Here is a 22,163-nt window from a genome sequence, read left to right as displayed (position 1 = left end):
AGTTCAGTTCTTTAACACCAGATTTGTGAAGTACCATCTGAGCACATCACCTCACATGCAGATTTTTATGCCAAAAATTGATTTCACACAGAAAATAACTTTTTATAAAATGGATGTGAACTTTTCTTTTAAAAAAGAACTGCTCAATGCTGTACAATGACATCATACTTACCATACCTTTCAACCTCTTAGAGCAAGAAATCTTGGCAAAGACATAAATAATGGGTGGACAAAGGCCCCAAAATAGGGACAGGTTTTAAATACTGCTCTTACAAACTTAGAAAGCTCATATAATAACAGGTTTTACATTATCATGATTTTATGAAGGGTATGAAGTCTGAAACTCACATCTGTCATTATTTTCTGACTTCAATCTTTAATGATTTTCCAGAAAACCTCAATTTTATTAAAAATGAACAAAAAATATGAGGCAAAAATCTGGACATTCTGCAAAGATCTGTACAATTGAGAGGTATGGTACTTCATGACCTGTAACCTTAAAATGAGTGTTCTATAAGTTTGGTATCCAAATGTTACAAACTTATAAAGTTTGTGTTTAACATTTCCTTGTAAATTTATTGAAGTTCAACATTTTTGCAGCAAAACTCAATATGCCACCAGTGTGATGGCACTGCAATTTCCTTCCAGCCCAAAGGTGATTTCAAACAGGAAATGAGGAAAAAAACACAACCACTGCAAAAATCATCTAGTGATGAAAATGCTGCAAAAACAACTCAGATTTCAAGAAACTGACCCGTAAAATGAGTATTCTGAATGTTTTGACCAAACTATGTAGGGTTGTCCCATACTGGATTCCCAGTATATATTCAGTGTCTGTTGCTTAGCTTTATAATCTCCTGTTTCCTGAATTCATATTTGGTGTTTATTGTTCAGAGTTAAACCATTTCTCTCACCCAAATTAATGTTCTTTGACTGCTGTTCAGACTGACTCCCCATCCTTTTAGTACTCAGAGTTTGTTGTCCATGTTTACCCCACCTATCATATTTATGGTCAGTACTTCTGTGCAGAATTACCCCACCCCTTATCGCCAGAATTCCTGTTTATTAGTTATTGCTCAGGGTCACTCCCAACACACACACACCCAAATTCATGTTAATTGTTTCTTGTATAAGATACCCCATCTAACAGACTTCATTTCCAGAGGTCATTCTGCAGGGTTACTCTCACCTTCTAAATTCCTATTCCCTGCTTAATGTTCAGGGTCACCTTTGCCACCTTCTGCATGCAGTTAGCCACATACCAGTGTGTCTGCTAATAAGGCTTTGCTTGACCTTCCTAATCTTTAGACATGGTAAGCATTTCCCCAGATACTTTAGGTTAGTCTCTCTGCTGAATAAAACAAGGGAAAACACTTTGAATAAAAAATTGAAGAGCTAGTTACAAAGGCATTGTTGAAAAGTATACGTTGTCGATGGATTGTTAATCATCTTTATTGCTATTATTTTCGATTATAAATGCAGATTTTGAGCTTTCCTTTACCTTATCAGGTGCTTTCATTAATCCAGCATTGCTGTCATGTGATAACCACTAAGCCCTTCAAAATCAAAGCCCTCTAGGCTCTTAAATCGTTTATCATTTTTTGCCACCATAACAAAGCGGACAACTCCCACAAGGTCCTTGATTGTGAAAAGTTTATGAACCGCTATAATTTGCATTCTGGTTACATTTGCTTATAACTAGAAAACTTTATACACTTTTCCAATATATACAATATTCCCTCGAGGTCACTTTATGGTTTACTGGATATACCAACAAGTCATCAGCATACATGGAAAACTTCCCTTCCTGGTCCATTCACCTAAACCCTTCAGTGGCTTATATCCAAAGAGTTCTCACTAGGGGCTGCAAGTAGAGGGCAAATAAAAGAAATGGCAGCAGACAGCCTTACATTTCGACTAATTTCGAATCAGTCTCCAGAGCCGTGGACGAGGGTAAGGCAGTCCACACAGCCTATCTGGACCTTGCCAAGGCCTCTGACACCATCCCCCACTCCGGAATCATAAATAAACATACTAAGCTGGGCATTAATCCCTACGTCACTTGATGGGTTGCCAACTGGCTTACTGACAGAACCCACACTGTAATAGTAGCTGACTCCAAATCCAGCTCCAGACAAGTGACAAGTGGAGAACCTCAGGGTTCAGTCCTGGGACCGCTCTTGTTTGGCATCTACTTCTCTGACATACAGGCCAACACTAAGGGACTCTGGCTAACAAAGTTTGCAGATGACTGCAAACTGGGAGTCATTATTGAATCCCTAAATGATGTGGATACTCTAAAAAGGGCCTTACAGAAACAGATGCTTGGTGCCAGAGCCATGGGCTCAAGCTCAATACCAAGAAATGTATTGTTATCCCCTTTGGGAAAAAACATGTATCCATGAATTACCATATAGGTGGCAGTACACTAAACACAGAAAGTGTGACAAGAGACTTAGGGACACAGGTGGACAGTGGTCTCACCTTCAATAACCACATCGCCACAACAGTCAGGAAATCCTTCTATGTGGCACACCTCATCACTAAGGGCTTTTCATCCAGAAAAAAGGAGGTCATTGTCCCACTGTACTCATCCCTTATTAGACCCATTATAGAATACAACTCCCCATTTGGCATGTACCTCTCAAGACATCTGCAACAACTGGAAAGGCCCAGAAATACCTCACTAAAAAAATCACAGGCCTGAAGCAGATGCCCTATGCTGACCGCCTTAAAAACTCCAGCTATACTCTGTCGCATATCGTCTGCTCTGAGGTGATCTCTGCTTAACATACAAGGCCATGTCAAACCAAGAGCTGTTGGACATGCTACACTTAAAGAAATCCCAATCCCGCAGAGCCACACGCTCCAGGGATCTAAACCTTGTCATCACAAAAAACAAAACATGCTGGAGGGATAGGTTCCTGACCCAGAAACTCCCCAGACTCTTGAACAGACTGCCCATACATGTCAAGTAGAGTGCCTCTTTGGCCCTCTTCAAAAGGAACCTTGATGATTGGATGGGAGAAAGGAAATTCACCCCGGGGATCACATCAGTTGCCATGCTAGACAGGGGTCCAGGGAAGTAAATAGTGTGGGAAGAAATAGTCATGGAATTGTTATAGCTAGGCTTGTATAGGCCCTAGGCCCGATAGCCTAGTACCAACCTATGAACCTATGAACATCTGTCAAATTCTTCTACCCTAGAAAAGGGTATGGTCAAATCAGCATTCTATTTAACTTGGGTCACAAACCTTTCATATGTTCCCTTTGAAAGTTGCATGAACTTATATGGAAACCCTAATAGCTTCAACACCAAAAACAAATAGTCCCAATTCCCCTTTCAAATGCTTTCCCGGCATTCAGACTGATTACCAACAGCTAAGATCTAAACAGATAAGCACCTTGTATCAGATACAAAGTTTTTTTATATTATTCCAGTAATTGAAGGTATATGGTGACACCAGCATAAAGAAACTCCTTGTGTGAAATTATTTATTTTTTTGTTTGTTTGTTTTGTTTTTATAAACACAAACGTTGTTCAGTAGAACATACAAACATTGATCTCATATCAGAACCATCAAAATGCTGCACTTTAAAAATGACTACTAAATGGATGTATTACTACATAGGATAATGCCCTTACTAAAGTGGTAAACAACGCAAACAAACATATTATTATTAACCCCATCCAAATTATAACAGGGTTCTGTATCTCGGAAAGATATCAGAAAACACTCTATTATACTATAACTTCTAAACCTACATATTATGTATCATAACAAAATAATAAGTTATCAACCTAATTTCCCCCTAAAATCTGATCCGTTTAACCACATAATTCACCAGTGAGCTGAAAAAGAACAGTACACCGCATTTGTCACCGCCATTGCTTATTCAGATATTTATTAGCCCATACCCTCAAATTGTCTCTCATTTGAATGAAACACCTGATCCAGTTATCAGGGACCATCTCCCAACATTTTAAAAGCACTGCAACCAGAGCAGAAACTATGCGATGAATTCAAAAACTAACCACAGATGGAAAACTCTGCTGTGAGGATTGTATGTCTTGTAGCCAGAAAAGAGGAGACGTATCAGTAATTGAGAAACCTGTAACTGCTGCCTGGATGGCCAGGAGAAGGTTTTTCCATATACACTTTATCCGGTCTGTTACCAATATTGTTTGTTGTGACTGAAATTCGCACTTTTTCCTGGGATGGTCCTTCACTACATCAATGGGTTTCATTTCCCGCTGTTACAACTGCGAGATTCTTATAGGTAGAAAGCTTGTTAAAGTATTAGAGGGAGTCAGAGTAGGTATACTGGCAAAACCTATGCATTTCAGAATTGTATTCAAGTGAAGATAATGCCACCAGCCAATCTGTGCACCTGGGAAAATTTTCCTTAGCTGAGTGACGGACAAAATTAACACTGTGCTTGTGTTAAATGAAGTATATACCTGTTCAAATCCAGTGGCTCCATAACAAAGGCTTTTTGTCAAGCAATAGCTGGTTATTATACCAGAACTGCCAGGTGTTGAACCCTAGGAGATGATTTCACTAACCCAGAATTACGAATTGCAAAATACCACTCTTCAATAATATCAGGGTCCAAGTTCTGAAGGATGGGGTACTCAACCTTTTGCGATGGGCAGAGTTTAGAATTAAGTATTCAAAGAGAAAGCAAATTAGAGAGGGAGTTTCTCTGACCCTCTTAACACAGAGGTCTATAACTGATGACCTATACACCATCAAATTAGGCAGCTCACCCCCACTTCTTTCTGCATAAGTAGATCTTATGTCTGCTGATTATAGGGGTTCTCCCATAGATAGCTACAAAATAGTTTCTAACATTTAGGAATAGCCTTGGAAAGGCAGTATTAGTTTCTGGTCTCAATAAAGGAATTAGATCTGAGAGTAAAACCATCTTAATGGCTTGCAAACATTGCAGGAAGGACAGGTTATGGTCTTGCAGGTGGGAAATTTGTTTCTGTATGGTAGACACTATAGGGTTGATATTATTACCTACTAGCGTGCCTAAGTTGATATCCATTCTAACTCCCAAATATTGAGCGCTAGTTGAGGTTGAAACTGGGATGTTATTGGATGCACTTACAATCCATGTAATGTAAGAGCTCCATGGGAACATAACTGTCTTAGTTTCATTCCAGTTCACTCCTAAGTACTGAGCCAGATCCTTAAATGTGAATATCAGTGATCTCATATCCCCCACAGGTTGTTTACCCAAACAACCTCATCATCAACAAACCAAACTGTAAAAAGGCACTGGGGCTCTATCATTTGGATTCCCATGTTTCTATGCTTACCTACCTGGCAAGAGGAATACCACATCAAGAAGGAGGTTTCCCCAGGGTGAGGCTCTTCCATTGCACACTTTGGTTGAGTTGGCCCTGTGATTTTCCCATATATGAGAAACTCAATTACATAATTTATGGTAGTCATTACGGAAGTCAAGGCTAATTGAGAAGGCCTCTGGATGACAAAGTTTGCCAGCAACTGCAAGCTGGGGCAATCATTGAATCCCCCACTGATGTACATATCCTTCAGGAGGGTCTAGATCAGACAAATAATTGGTGCCAGAACCATGGCCTAAAACTAACTGTGAAAAAATGCATTATCATATCTTTTGGGAAGTCAAATATCCCTTAAAATTACAACATCAATAGCACACCACTAAAAGTAGACTCAGAGGTAAGAAATCTAGGTACACAGATAGATAGGAACCTGAACTTTGACCACCATGTGTCTACACAGTGGTGAAGAGTCCTTCTATGTGGCACTGCTTATAAGTAAAGGTATGGCAAGGTATGGCATCCAGAGCCAAGAAAATTATAGTCCCACTGTCATCTATCATTAGACCAGTAATTGAATACAATGCACCATTTGGCATGTACTTGACTAAGCACTTACATCAGCTGGAGAGACTTCAGAGGTTCCTCACAGAGAAAACGTAGGGTGTAAGCAACATGTTATCTGTGGATATACCAAATGCCCTATCCCTTTACTCTGTCTCCTACTGACTATTAAGGGGTGACCTATGCCTGACTTCTAAGGCACTCATATATCCAGCCCTGATGGAGCTGCTAAATACCCACAAGTCAAACAGCATAAGCGTCACCCAGTCTAGGGATCTAAGCTTAATCAGCAACTCAAACAAAACATGCTGGAGAGACAGGTATGTGTCTCAGAAATTCCCCTTCTTTGGAACATGCTTCTTATGCACATTAAGCAGAGCCCTTCCCTGTCCCTCTTCAAATGCAGGTTTGGATCATGTGATGGGGACTGCAAATTCATACCTGGGTTAGTGCCATTATCCTTTATGGACACGGGCAATCTGTAAGATGCTCAATCATCATCTTCTTTCAGCTATTCCCGTTAGGGGTCGCCACAGCAGATCGTCTGTTTCCATTTCTTCCTGTCCTCTGCATCTTGCTCTGTCACACCAACCACCTGCATGTCCTCTCTCACCACATCCATAAACCTTATCTTAGGCCTTCCTCTTTTCCTGTTACCTGGTAGCTTCATCCATAGCATCTTCTCCCAGTATACTCAGCATCCCTCCTCAGCACATGTCCAAACCAACATAAACTTGCCTCTCTGGCTTTGACTCCAAACCTTCCAACCTGGGCTGACCCTCTAATATACTTATTCCTAATCCTGTCCATCCTCGTCACATCCAGTGCAAATCTTAACATCTTTAACTCTGCCACATCCAGCTCAAACTCCTGCCTTTTTGTCAATGCCACTGTCTCCATCCTATATAACATAGCTGGTCTCACTACCCTCTTGCAGACCTTCCGTTTCACTCTTACTGGCACTCGTCTGTCACACATCACTCCTGACACTCTTCTCCACCCACTCCATCCTACCTCTACTCTCTCCTTCATCTCTCTTTCCCACTCACCGTTACTCTGAACTATTGATCCCAAGTATTTAAACTCATCCACCATCGCCACCTCTACTCCTTGCATCCTCACCATTCCTCTGTCTTCCCTCTCATTCACACACATATATTCTGTCTTAGTCCTCTGACCTTCATTCCTCTTCTCTCTAGAGCATATCTCCATCTCTCCAGGGTTTCCTCCACCTGTTCCCTACTCTCACTACAGATCACAATGTCATCTGCAAACATCATAGTCCACGGGGACTCCTGTCTGATCTCGTCTGTCAACCTGTCCATCACCATTGCAAATAAGAAATAGCTCAGAGCTGATCCTTGATGTAACCTCACCTCCACCTTAAACACATCCATTACTCCCACCGCAGACCTCACTGCTGTCACACTACCCTCGTACATATCCTGTACCACTCTTACATACTTCTCTGACACTCCTGACTTCCTCATACAATACCACATCTCCTCTCTAGGCACCCTGTCATATGCTTTCTCTAAGTCTACAAAAAGACAATGCAACTCCTTCTGACCTTCTCTGTACTTTTCCATCAACACTCTCAGAGCAAACATGGCATCTGTAGTGCTCTTTCCTAGCATGAAACCATACTGCTGATCACTAATCATCACGCCCCTTCTTAACCTAGCTTCCACTATTCTTTCCCATAACTTCATGCTTTGACTAATCAATTTAATCCCTCTGTAGTTACTACAGCTCTGCACATCACCCTTATTCTTAAAAATCGGTACCAAAACACTTTTTCTCCATTCCACAGGCATCATCTCACTTTCTAAGATTGCATTAAACAATCTGGTTAAAAACTCCACTGCCATTTCACCTATAAGATGCTCAATGCATAGGCATAAATCCATGCCATCCTCTTGCCCCTAGGGGCCATTTATTGTGTAAAATCATGTTATATTGGCTAGGTTTGTAACAGCTGTTAAGTCATTAGCCTTGTAATCTCCTACGAACCTATGATGCTGCCATAACACCACATCAATCACTGCTGTCACCAAAATGAATAGGTATAGTGACAGAAGCCACACTTGTTGCATGCTGCACTTTAACTCCCCCACCCTAGAAAGAAACCAGCCCCCAAAAATCTTGGCCATTGGATTTCTATATAGTATTTTACACATATGTATCATCTCCTCTGGGGAACCTAACCATTCAAGAGCAACTCACACGAAATTCCAAGTGATGGAATCAAAGGCCTTGTGAAAAGTCTAATAACACTGATGATACCACTGCTCCCAACCAAGAACTGCCACCATGACATGTCTGTATAGTACGCCACAGGCAAACCCACTGCTCCCAACCAAGAACTGCCATCATGACATGTCTGTATAGTAAGCCACAGGCAAACCCACTGCTCCCAACCAAGGACTGCCATCATGACATGTCTGTATAGTAAGCCACAGGCAAACCCACTGCTCCCAACCAAGGACTGCCATCGTGACATGTCTGTATAGTAAGCCACAGGCAAACCAAATCCACAGTGCCATGTCTCACTTTGATAAATCCAAAATGATTGGACCTAATAATGTCATTCAAAATCATTTTCCAGACATGTAGCAAGGAGCGTAGCTCATATTTAAATGTCCACCTGCAACAGGGAAATAGGCCTGTAATTAATGGGATCATTCAGGTCTTTTTGGTGCTTGAGGAACATAATAACCTTTGCTCTAGTAATTTCTTCTGGAAAAGCTCACTCATTTAAACAGGAACAATATAATTCCTGAGCTTACTTGTAAGGGCCCCCTTGAACTTTTTGTAAAAGTCTGTGGTAAAACCATAACACACAGGTGCCTTACCCATGGATAGGGCCACAATAGCCACCTCTTTCTCACCAGTATCAACAGAGGGTGTGAGGAGTCTACATTCATCAGAAGACATTTGTGGAAATGTAAACTATGATAAAAGCATATTAATTTCCTCACTAGATACATGCCCTACCTATTCTGCCACTTGGGAATACATATCTGCAAATAATTTGTTAATATTTTGTGGGTCTGTGAGCACTTCCCCCCAAAAAATTACACAAGGAGTATTTGTGAATCTTTTTCTTACACTCAGAGCATTTGTTTGCTAGGAGCTTTTGTGAGGCTATCCCCTTCATCCAGCATAACAGCTTAACCCATTCCAGTTTGGCCTTTATCTCCTCTTGAAGGAAGTCAGAGAAATGTTGCCCCTTTATTTGCTTGGAAAGGGTTTTTTTTCCATTGGTCTTATCCTGTCTAAGCTCTAAACTATTCCCCTGAATTACTTTGTTGCTCCACTTTCCTTGTGTTAACTAATCTGATTATTTCCTGCCTAAACTTCATTTTGAAAAATCCCCAACTGGCACCTGCTGATGATACTTTCCAAACTCTAATCATCAAGAAATGTTATATCCATGTCCTAACAGGTTGAACAAAAGCCTCATCTTGCAACAATGGGGGATTAAGCATCCAAACTTGCATCCCCCAACAGGCTTTAAACCACAGAGACAAAATTTCTGGATTACAGTCTGATAAGGCACCCACTCCTATATATTTTTTTTTATTAGCCAAAGTCTTCCCTTACTTAAAATATCTAATCTGCTCACTGCTTAAGCTTGCAGACCCCCAAAAGTATAATCTTTTTCCATGGGGTGATATAGCCTCCAGACATCAACAACTTCCAATGCATCCATCATCAACTGCATTTCCCTAGCAACTTTTGGGGGCCTATCACATTCTGAAATAAATCTTTCCAAGGAAGGATTTAATACTTCCTTAAAGATCTGTCTGATCACAATTCCATGGGCTGGTGAATTCATCAAACAAACAGAGGAGGTTAAAATCAATCAAATTTCCAGCATTGTCCATATTTGGACCACAAAACTTTCCCAGAAGCAGTTCATCTGGCCTTGTCTCAATTTCCAGCACAATCCATCTACCATCCTTTTCCTTCACTTCTTATAGTACCATCTGCCATAAAGTTGTGCTTATTAAAATGGCATCACCCCTTTTAGAGAAACTAGCAAGGCATAAGTGCCTAGAGTCACTCCATTTTTTCATAAATAGATCTGGTTAGGTCCCTTTAGTTTTAGTTTCCTGCAACAGAATCACTGCAGAATCAAAAAGTATTGAAATGCTTCAATACAGCTGCCTCCTTGGCAGAAGATGCTGCTCCCTTAACATTCCAGCTAATTAATTTAAAAACTCAGTTATCTATTATGCAGCTTGACAGTAGTTCTCCACCTGAGGTAGCTAGCTCCCAACCTTAGTGATGTTGGGCCACAGATATAAACAAAGCATACTATTAAGTGCTTGCGTTATTTCACTGGCTAAAGGATGCTCACAGTGGTCAGATAGTTAATAACAGAAAAAAAAACAACAAAACAGATAAGTGGCAAGTAGACACCTGGCGTGAGCCTAATATGAGCAAGCAAGTATCAAGAAATTAGATAATCTATGAAAAAACAAAATATAATAAAAATATCTGAAATCAATATACAATTTACAAAAAAGGGAAACTTCCAAAAAACAGCTAGTCATTTAACAGCACAAAAACAACAGGTCTCACCCTTGCAAGTATAATAACTGAACTGAGACAAATAGTCTCCAGTAACCAGTCATGTTGAAAATAACTCCCACTATTTTGTCCACATAAGAGGTGTACAGGTTAGCCAAACACCACAGTTGTAGAAAAAAGATTCACCATGACCATAAATGTTACGTGATCTTAAGTAGTGGAAAAATTAAATACAATTTCTCTTTCTCCATATAGAACACTTTCAAGTTAGAGAGTCCCCTGGAAAAAACTTTCAAAGTTTGTGAAGTACCCTTGTCTACCCAGGACTACTCCATCTCAGTAATTTCCTCCACTCTTAGGTCGCAGATAGCAAATGGCTCAATCCCTGTAGCTGCATCACTGCTTTGTCATTTCTCATCTGCTAAGTGGGGGTATCTGATGAAAACAGGAATAGGCTTAGGGAAAATTTGAATGTGAAGGGATCTAATACCATCTGCTGTCTCTTTGGCTGAAAGCACTTTCCTCCAATCTTTTACTTTCTTAGGTGCAGGTGATTTATTTTGGAAAATCAAAGGCAGTCTATTCTTCTTCTAAGTGGCACACTGGCAGGACCTGTTGAATAGCTAATGCTGGCATATGTACCCTTAACAGGCTGGTTGCATCCACTCCCCCCCCCCAAATACAGCTCTGCTTCACTGGGTACATTTAGCATTTGTTGCATATTACCCTTAGACAGATAGATATTGGATGGAAAGCAAAGTTGCACTTTGTAACCCAGCTCTCTCAGATATGGTGACAAAAGCATTTATTATACAAGGCTGCACTGTAGTCCACTATGATTCTTACTGGGTGCATTGTGAGTAATAGCCTTAAGCCCAACACCTGTGCTGTGCTTAATATTGCCTTCCTATGTGTAAAATCCAGGCATTTGACAATGAAGTGCCTTGGGAGACCATCAGTAGCATTCTTTCAGTTTATTCTGTGACTTCTTTCAATAATTGGTCATGTTTTGGAACTGAACAACATAGTAAATTCCTTTTTAATGAATGTAACCAGGTCATTTCCTTCTGCATTCTATGGTAGCCCAATAATTCCAAGATTATTGTACCTCGATCTAATGTACAGATACTCTACTTTGAATTGCAGCTACAGGGGGATGGCTTTAAGCTCTTGTATTTCTGAATCATGCTTGATTGTAGCATGGTATTGCTTCATCAGTTCCTTGCACTGCTGGGAAAGAGTGGCCTTTATAGAGGCTTATTGTGTGCCATGACCAGCAATCACTGTTTTCATATGAGAGACATCGGTGGCTATGGTTTTCATAAGCCCTGTAAGTAAGTTGAGGAATTCCCGTATTGCCAGCATATTCATTTTGGAGATGGAAGGTGAGAGCTATGAGTTGGGCAACTACACAACCTTGCCCTTTTCCCCACTGCAGTGCAATCTCGGAGTTGGTATATATAGTTAGAGGGAGGGGGCACAGCCCTCCACTTGGGTGGGTTTGATTTGGCCAGATGTTGGCCTGTTGTGCTGTGGGACAAGTATTTTCTTGCCTTTGGTAAAGTCAGCAAATCGCAGAAGCAATTTTCACTGAATAGGGGGTCAATGATTAGGTGTTCGCTGAAAATCACTTTTGGCAAACTAATATAGACCCTGCAAGAGTTCCAGAGTTCCTGTTATGTGCTAACACTTCTTCTTAGTGTAGCCAAACAATAAATGAATAATAAGCTTTAGTTTGCATATGATTTGCATTTGAAATGAACTTGTGCAACAGTACAATGAAATATGTATTTGTCTATAACCAAAAATTAGAGCATTGCTTTTATGTCTACCAAAATCTTGAAGACTGTGAACTACCTCATTGTAAAATCACAAAATATACAGGAAAACAATCAAAGAAGATCTAAGATTTTTAGTTAAAAAACAACCATTATTTACTCTAAAAACTGTTATGTGGACCCACATAACAGCAGTACTGTACACTATGGAAGCATTCATAGAAAAAGAAAACAGTTTTTAACCTAAGGAGACAGAATCCAAAAACAATGATTAAAGTACATAACAGAACAGTCTTTTCAATGTACTATTTTGCAAGTAGTATTCGTAATTTAAAAGTACTGTGGTTAATGTCCTTCCACAAGCTAGGAAAATGGGCAGGCCTCTATTGTGTAAACACTTGAATGAGGTGTGGTGATTACATCTGTGTTTCAAAGGACTAGACTGCTGCATGATACAATCCCTACACCTCAGTATTAAACTAGAAACCATTACAAGATCCTTGGCCAATTAACCCTCCAGTTCCAAGCAACTTTTCTCTTCTGAGCTCTTTTACCAAGCTATCCTGGCTTTTTCTCCCATCATCTGAAAGCAAAGCAAACCTGTATTAAAAAAATACAATGGTGCGCTAACGTGATAAGCTGGTTGGTGGTCAGAATATTTCTAGATTTCACATTAAGAACGTTAAAGTATGTATGGTTGTAATCTAGGTGCGAGTAGCTGTTGCTGACAGGAAATACAGAAAAGTTGCATCCCTGCTTTGACACTTTGATAGAAACATTTTAAAGCTGTGACATAAATTTTCAGATGTTCATTGTGTTACCCTGCTGCAGTCTTGGTCCGGCGTCGGTTGCTGTAGCTTTTTCCCTGACGTCAGTGCGCCAGGGGTATATGAGAGGCATCTGATGCCATTTTCTTTAGTCTTTCTTGCCACGCGGTGCCTGAAGCAGAAGCAGTTCGCAAGTGCCAGTCGGCCGACACCTGAGATTTTCGAATCGAGTTTCAGTCCGAAGTCTTCAAAGCTAAGTACCCCATTGGGGAACCTTTTCTTGCCTCAGTCCAATGTCAGAAAAAGTTAACAATTGCATTTCTTGTGGGAAGCAAATACTTCATAAGGACTTTCATTCTTTTTGTATACCTTGCCTAGGCCCAGACCACGACATCACTGGTTGTCGGTTTTGTGCTAGGTTCAATAAATGAACTATAAAGCGACGCTTTGATTTCGCACGTCACTACTTCGGTAGGAAGTTTAATTACACTATGCCGTCGGAGCAACCGACTACCGGCGTGCATAAAAAATGCAAAGATAAAGAAAGGCAGCCTAGATCCAAGCCAGACTCCGAGCCCTCGGCTGGGCCGGTCGCCGGTTCTCCGGTTTTCAGTGAGGCGCCTACGCAGCCCCTGGCTACCGCTGAATTGGATCCCCAGACCGCTTCGGATTCCCCAGCAGAGAGTTCTAGGCCAACGCAGCCATTTTCTTTAGGCCCTACTGACGACATTGCAGTAGGAGAAGCCGGTGCTGTAGAAACACCTTCGGTTTCTGAAGGTGTCTTCAGACCAACTACTCTCACCATAAAATCTTATGCTAAGCTTAAGACTCCTCTAAAACCAAAAAAGACTACACTTCAGTCTCCAGGTCAAGGCCCTATGCCTAAGAAACAGATGCTTAAAATGGCTGAAGATTTAATTTCTTTGATCAGGGGTTCCCAACCCCCGACAAAAGGCCTAGACAAGAGGAGGATTATGCCTCCTCTGATCAAGTGTCTGTTTCCTCAGGCTCCTCTGAGGAACAGGATTACTCCTTTCCCCTTATGAAGATTCTGATGCTGAAGACTCCATTCCCTCAGCTTCTCCCCCTGAAGATTATTCCTTTGGGGAAACCTTACATACCATGAGGGAACATTTCCACTGGGAAGGTCAGGACTAGTCCGACTCAAAGAAAAGGCTCTGAGAGTTTCTTTTACTCCCCCAGCACAGACCACTTGCTATCCCCCCAGTTTTAGACATTGTGGATGATGTTTTCTTAGAATCTAGTCTAAATCCAGATTCTCTGCCTCCTGCTCCAGCCAAACCAGATAGATACTATAGAGTGCCTGACTCACACAAATTCCTATACAAAAGCCCTGTTGCTGATCCAGAGACAATCTCCCAGGGTCCCAAAGGGACTAAGGCTTCTATGGCTAAAAATCCTGTACCCTCTGAAAGGGACTCCAGAGCACTAGATAGGTGGGGGAAGAAGGTTTACACCTCAGCTACTCTAGCTATGAGAGCACTAAATTGTCAGTTTCACATGCTTAAATACCAGCAATTCCTAATGTCTCAAATAAAACAAAAGATGGGCACGCACCCTCAACAGTCTGAATTCAAGGAAATGCAGGATCTGTTGCATGCAGCTGAATAGGTGGGCAAACATACTTTACAATGTGGTTTTGATGCCTTGGAGGCTTCCTCTAGAGCAGCTGTTACTGGGTCTGTTATACGTAGGCATGCTTGGTTAAAGGAACAATCTCTGCCTGATCATGTTAAAGCAAAGTTACTAGATGCACCCTTACAGCAGGATGTCTTATGTAGGGTTAAAGCAGAGGAGGTTTTAAAGAAAATGGAGGATAAGGCAAAATCTATGCAGACGGTCAAAGATTTCTTACAGGTACAGCCCCCACGCTTCAGCAGAAATTGGCCAACAAAAAATTGGTCCTTTCCAGCTTCTAACAGACCACAGAGGGGTAAATACAGGCGCCCAAGGGGCAGAGGACAAGCACAAATTCCTTACAAACCTCGCCAATGGGGCACTGCAACACAGAAGGGAGGAGAAGACAGGTCCCAAACTACTAGAAGGCAAACACAATGACTTAAACCTCAAACTGCCAATCAAAACTCTCTTGGCAGCTCCCTTGGGAGGAAAATTAGCACTTTTTGAAGACAACTGGTGCATCGTCACAAAGGACAAATGGGTCCTAGACATTATCTCACAAGGATACAGATTCCATTTCCACACCTTGCCAAGAATAAAAGGAATGCCAAACCTGCCACAAAATCAATGGGCAGAGGCACAGAAACAAATTACAGCTCTCATGGACATGAGAGCCATTCAACTGGTACCTACACAGAAGCAAGGCCAAGGATTTTACTCAAGGCTCTTTCTAGTCCCCAGAAAGGACAAAGCTTGGAGACCCATTCTGGACCTTTCAATTTTAAACACCTTCTTGCAAGTACCCAAATTCAAGATGCTAACACTACAACAGCTTCTTCCCATGTTGGGCAAGAAAGCTTGGCTAGTAACGTTGGACCTCAAGGAGGCATACCTGCATGTCCCTATCAGACAAAATTGCAGAAGATACCTCCGTTTCATTGCAGGTTCAACCCATTACCAATTCTCTGTACTGCCCTTTGGCTTATCTACTGCACCCAGGGTCTTCACAAAATGCCTGGCACCAGTAATTGCATACTGCAGACAAAGAGGAATTCAAATATACCCATACCTGGATGACTGCCTCATCCAAGTAGAAAGCAAGGACATTCTCTTACAACACTTGGCTTTTGTAAAACACCTTCTAAGTTGCCTAGGGTACACAGTAAATGAAAAGAAATCAAAACTAGTGCCCTCACAAAATATGACATTCCTGGGTGCCAGCTTGAATACAACGAACCAGATGGCTTATCTGATGCCAGACAAACAACTACAATTAACTCAATACTTCAGAACAATGGCAACAAAGACCCAACTCCCTGCAAGAAAAATTCTGCAGGCCTTGGGCTACATGGCATCTTGCATACTACTAATACCATTTGCAAAACTGCATATGAGGAAATTACAATGGTACCTAAAAAGCGTATGGACTCAACACAGCTACAGCTTGGAAACAATGATACCTCTCATTCCCTGCCTTCAACAGGAGTTTCTATGGTGGTCACAGGCATGTCACCTCAACAAGGGTCAGCCTTTCACCTTACCCCAGCCAGGCAAACTATGACAACAGATGCATCGGACTATGCCTGGGGGGCACACATGGCAGGACAGTGCATTCAAGGCATATGGACTGCAGATCAAAGGAATCTGCACATCAATCAAAAAGAAATGCTAGCTGTACAAAATGCTCTGACAGCCTTCAAGGACCTCTTACATCCAGGACAGCTTATCATAAGGACAGACAACACCACAGTAATGTGGTACATAAACAAGCAAGGGGGTACACACTCCTACCCTCTATGCAGGCAAGCAATGACCTTGTGGAACACAACACTGGCTTACCAAGTTCAATTACAAGCTCAATTCCTGCCAGGAAAAAAAAGAACACATTGGCAGACGACCTAAGCAGAAACATCATGGATCCCCATGAGTGGAAACTGGATCCACAAGTATTTACAATGATAACTCAAAAATGGGGGCTCCCAGACATAGACCTGTTTGCCAGCCCCCAAAACTATCAACTAACAAAATTTTGCACAAGGACTTTTCACCATCAAGCTTGGAAAGTGGACGCACTCTCATTCAGTTGGAAAATGCTGACAGTATATGCCTTTCCTCCATTACCCCTTCTCACAAAGGTGCTGCTGAAAGTCAGGATGGAGAGACCCCGAATGATACTCATTGCCCCAGACTGACCACGCCAGCACTTTTACCCACTATTAAGGAATATGGCACAGGGCCCACCATGGATTCTACCACAAATTAACCATCTGCTTACACAGCAAGACAATCAGATTCTACACAGCCAGCTCAAAACCTTAAACTTGGCTGCATGGCAAATCACCTAAGCAACCAGCCAGCTCCTCTCTCACAAGCTGTTATGGATGTTATTCTGGAGGCCAGGAGGCCCAGCACCAGGAAAGCCTACTCAGACAAATGGAAAAGGTTTTGCACCTGGAACCAAGCTAAAGGCCAAAATACCCTTCAGCCTGACATACCTCAGATTCTGCAATATTTAACTGAGATGTTACACAAAGGGCTTTCCTTTTCATCTATTAAAATCCACGCCTCAGCTATTTCAGCTCACTACAACACGGATCCTCCCTTATTTTCACATCCACTCCTAAGGCAGTTTCTCAGAGGGGCCAAAAACATTAGGCCTCCCAGGAGAGCACCAACACCTACTTGGGACCTCAACTTTGTTCTGGAAAATCTTACGCTACCTCCTTTTGAGCCAGCTTTCTCAGCTGACTTAAAGTTTATATCATGGAAGACTGCCCTGCTGCTAGCAATTACTTCAGCAAGAAGAGTTTCAGAGCTTCAGGCACTAATGGTAGTAGAGCCTTTCCTCATTTTTCATCAAGACAGAGTTTCTCTACGAACTAACCCCCCCTTTATGCCTAAGGTGGTATCCAGTTTGGCTCTAAATCAAACCAACCATTTACCCACCTTCTTTCCAAATCCACAGAACAAAGGAGAAAGCCTCCTACATTCCTTGGATATTCACAGGCAGCTACGTTACTACTTGGATAAAACTAAGGTTTTCAGAAACTCTGACCAGATTCTTGTATCCTATGCTACAGCATCACAAGGAAAGGCTATCTCGAAACAGACCATTTCCAAATGGATAGGACATTGCATACGTTTTTGCTACACCCACCATGGAAAACCAGTTCCTGCTAGCATAAGGCCCCACTCTACCAGGGCAGCAGCTACATCTACAGCCTTCCTCAGGGGGGTGCCAACCAAGGATATTCTGGAAGCTGCAACTTGGAGTTCAGTACACACTTTCACCAAACATTACCACTTACCCCTTTACTCTAAGACTAGAGCTGGCTTCGCCACTGCAGTTTTGCAGGGCCTTCTAGCCTCCTCTAACCCTGTTTGACTCCACCTCCCATCCTTAGCTTTGGGATTCTACCCAAGTGTGATGACTGCAGCAGGGTAACACAATGAACATAGTACAGTTTTGTACCTACCATAAATGTAGATGTTCGAGTGTATACCCTGCTGCAGTCCAGGTTACCCTCCCTCCATCCCCTCTGACCTAACTAAGACCTTTCTATACCTTAAAATCTGTTACAACCTTTGTGGTGTATTTGCTTATAGCTGGATGGATTTTGTGTTTATGCTACACTTTTTATTATTGGTACTATCTACTGACCACCATTTGGGGGGGGGCACCTGACATCTGGGGCAAGAAAAACTGAAGAAAATGGCATTGGATGCCTCTCATATACCCCTGACGCACTGACGTCAGGGAAGAAGCGACAGCAACCGACGTCGGACCAAGACTTTGGAATTCGGGCCAACTGCGGGACCGCCTGATGGCAGGATAACCCAAGTGTGATGACTGCAGCAGGGTATACACTCGAACATCTACATTTATGGTAGGTACAAAACTGTACTTTTCACAGAAAGCTCTTGTGCTATTACTTCAAGAAACAGGGGTGATGCTAAAAATTAACTCAGACAAAAGCCAATTTCTTTTTTTTTTTTAATTCTAGTACTATCCACCAGGAAAGAATAAGAGGATTTCTGCAAATGCACATTTTATAAAGACTGGTGTTATAATGTTTGCCATTACTTAGTGAATATTAATCTCATCTCTGGAGGCCATATTTGAGATGTTCATCTGGAAACAGCAAAATTCTCAGGTAAAATTAGCATTGCGTCTGAACTAGTGAGCAGTAAATGTCAATATAAGTATCTGAAAGAACAGATCTGAGTAACCCACTGAAGTCATTTGGTTGTTGCGGCATTTCAGAGGGAATTAGTACTGCACGCAGTATGTCATGGTAAGTCCAGCTGCCTGTAACAGGAGGTCCCACATACAGGTGAAGCTGTACTACAGATTAACGGAAGATACTATGGGTCAGTCCAATACTGTACATATGCGTCACTCTGACTTTTTTGTCCCATTCCTGTTTTAAAGTGGGGATGTGGACAAAATTGTAACTGTGCTTACCCTGGATAAAACAATGACTTTGCTTACCTAGCACTGCCCCACAACATACCCTTCCTGTTGTTTGGTATGTGTGAATGCATGCATAACAAGCATGTTACTTGTCAAGGATAAATTTTCATGTCCATCATCAGAGAATGCTGCAGGGCTATTGCATCTCTACCTGTTGGTCATCACTGCTACTACAGCCAGGCTACCTACTGACATGCATGTGGAACTGTGGTATGGACAGCTTCAGATGCATATACATGGCATATAAATGGCAGCCTCGGCAGTAGTGAAAGTATGTGAGAAAAGAGTAATGAAGTTTATTAACACAGAATGTTTATTAATCTTATTAGCTGCTTATCATGTAGTGGGTCCATAATATCACAACAGAACTGCAGTGCTGGCATTGCAGTGGACGTTATGAAGCATACCTTGCCCTGGAATGATGTCATAGAAAATTAGAATATTTGAAAGTTGTTAGAATAACAGATTTTGCATTAGCTTATATTTTCCGAAGGATATGAACTCTAGCTCAAATATCTATCATTATTCAGTGATTCCAGTCCTCAGAAATCTTCAAAAACTCACACATTTTATGAGGTACAGACCCAAAATAAGAGGGAAAACTCTGAATATTCTGTAAAAGTTTGGAAGTTGAGGTGTATGCCTGCCATACCTCTCAACCTCTTCATGGGTTCATAGGAGGTTACTAGGCTAGTGGCCCAAGAGCCCTTACAAGCCTAGCCATATTAATCCATAGTTGCCTCAATTGTCTTTGGTTAGAGAGACGGAATTCGCAAACATGTCTATGATAAACACTGACTACCCCTGTCCATGAGGGACATGGGTGCCACCACTGGTGTGAATTTGCAGTCTCCCATCCATTTGTCCAGGTTGCACTTGAATAGGGTCAGTAAGGAGCTCTGCATTACATGAACTGGAAGTTTATTGCAGAGTAGCGGCAATCTTTGGGAGATATACCTCTCTCTCTCCAGCATGTTCTGTTAATGTCACAGGCTAAGTTAAGATCCCTAGAGCAAGTGACTCTTGTGCCATTTGACTTGCGGATGTGCAGCATATCCATCAAGACAGGCTCAGAGACTGCCCTGTAAGCCAGGCACAAGTCGCCTCTCAGCAACTTATATGATACAGAGTACAATGACAGGGCTTTCAGTCTGTCCATGTAAGTCATGGTTTGGAGGCACTGTATTTTATTGGTGCTAAACCTCTGTAGTCTCTCCAGCTGTTGCAGGTGTCTGGTGAACTACATTCAGAAGGGAACATTGAATTTTATTAGTGGTCTGATGAGGGTCAAGTACAGTGGAGTTATAACATCCTTAGACCTGGATTCGATGCCCTTACTTATGAGATGCACAATGTAGAAGGCTTTCCTTACCACCGTGGAAACTTGGTGGTTGAAGTTCAGATTGCCATCTACCTGTGTTCGCAGATCTTGCACCACTGGGTTTGAACTTAGGGTGATGCTGTCAATACTGTCATTAGCAGGGAATTCTGCTTTGCCAAAGGGGATAATAATGCTCTGTTTTGCGTTTAGTTTTAGACCATGGCTTTGGCACCAGTCATATGTCTGTGTTAGACCTTCTTATAATATGTTAACATCACTGGAGGACTCAATTATTGCACCCAGTTTGCAATCATCAGTAAACTTGGTGAGCCAAAGGCCATTTACTTTAGCCTAGACTTCTGAGGAATAGATCCCAAATGGCTCAGCACAGATCCTTGTGGTATGCCAGTGGTGATGGTTGATTCTTTCCATGGTCTTGCAGATGAAACCAGTTAGACTTATTGGTCTGTAGTTCCCCGGATCCGTTGATGTCCCCCCTTTGTGCAAGTGGAATACTGTTGCTGTTCTCCACTCTGCTGAAACAAAGCCAGTTCTCAGGCTATAGTTAAAGAGAATGTCAAGTGGGTCCACTAGGTCCTGTTTTAGATTGCTTGATAAGCCACCTGGGATGTTATCTGGTCCCACTGAGGCCGTGTTTTTTGCCTTGGAGAGAACAAATATGACCTGATCTCTAGAATTACTAGGCAGAGGACTAGTGTCAGGTATGCTTTAAGATATGGCTAGTGGGGACAGGGGGTGAAGTTTACCCAAACTCTGTCAGCCAGCAGGTTGGCAATTTCCTCCGGTGTAGTATGAGTAGTACCATCTACTACCAGTTTGGCACATAGCTGGGCATTCCAATTTAGATTCTGGACATAGTAAAACAATACCTTATGATTATCCTTAGCTGGGGATGCTATTTTACCTTTGTAATTAGCTTTAGAGGAATTTACAAGATTTTTGATTTGCTTGTTCAAGCTGTGGAGGGAATTCTCCCTCTGCAGAGTCAGTTCATTCTTGTTCTTAGATATTAGTTTCTTTCTTTTGTTATATAATCTGATTATACTTGAGGTCCACCAGGGTGGCTTTTTTTTGGGAGGACCTGGTTTTAAACCAGTCAGGCACAGATGAATTGATACAGTTGTTTAAGTGTTTATACAGGGCATATGTGTAAACCTCTACATAGGAGACATTGCTCTTTGTGACTGTGGGGAGTATAAAACGTTTTATACCATTGCTTAGTAGGCTGTAGTTTGCTATGGAAACATTTTGTTTTAGTTTTTTTGCTCCTGTGGTTGTGACAGTTCAATAGTTACTTCAAATGAGACTGATTTACGGTCCAACCTTACCAGAGAAGGGATCACACAGGGGGATGCTATGACCCCCTCTGTTAGTGAGGACTATTTCTAGAATATTTGAGCCCCTTGTGGGGGTGCAGACTATCTGTTACAGAGCATTTGTATTGACAAAGTCCAGGAACCTCTGGGTGAGCATGTTCATGCTCATGCATGTCACCCAAGTGATGGAACGTTAGTTGAAATCTCCCGTGACTAAGGTGTTGGGCTGTATGGCGAGTGACGCCAGTAAGTCCAGGTAGGTGGTGTGCTTTTTTTGGTTCATGGTGGGGGATCTATAATTAGCAATGATGTAGTAGGGTATTTCACCTCTAGATAATTGAACACGGAGTAGTTCGAGAGTGTCATACTGTTTGACCAGTCTTGAGGTGTACTTGGCTTTAATGAAGATGGATACACCTCCGTCTTTG

At 41.8% G+C, this 22,163-nt stretch overlaps 1 protein-coding gene and 1 pseudogene across 1 annotated transcript in view; both read left to right on the top strand.

Annotated features, from left to right (window-relative positions):
- ARHGEF38 (Rho guanine nucleotide exchange factor 38) overlaps positions 1–22,163 on the top strand; it is a 627,494-nt gene that overhangs the window by 221,885 nt on the left and 383,446 nt on the right. The gene's annotated exons all lie outside the window — the stretch shown is intronic.
- On the top strand, positions 5,326–5,474 carry LOC122793792 (annotated as a pseudogene).

The sequence above is a fragment of the Protopterus annectens genome, chromosome 2.part0 (assembly GCF_019279795.1).
Source record: "Protopterus annectens isolate FY-2018-M chromosome 2.part0, PAN1.0, whole genome shotgun sequence".
Lineage (NCBI taxonomy): Eukaryota > Metazoa > Chordata > Ceratodontiformes > Protopteridae > Protopterus > Protopterus annectens.
This window is presented reverse-complemented; position numbering and strand designations above follow the sequence as displayed.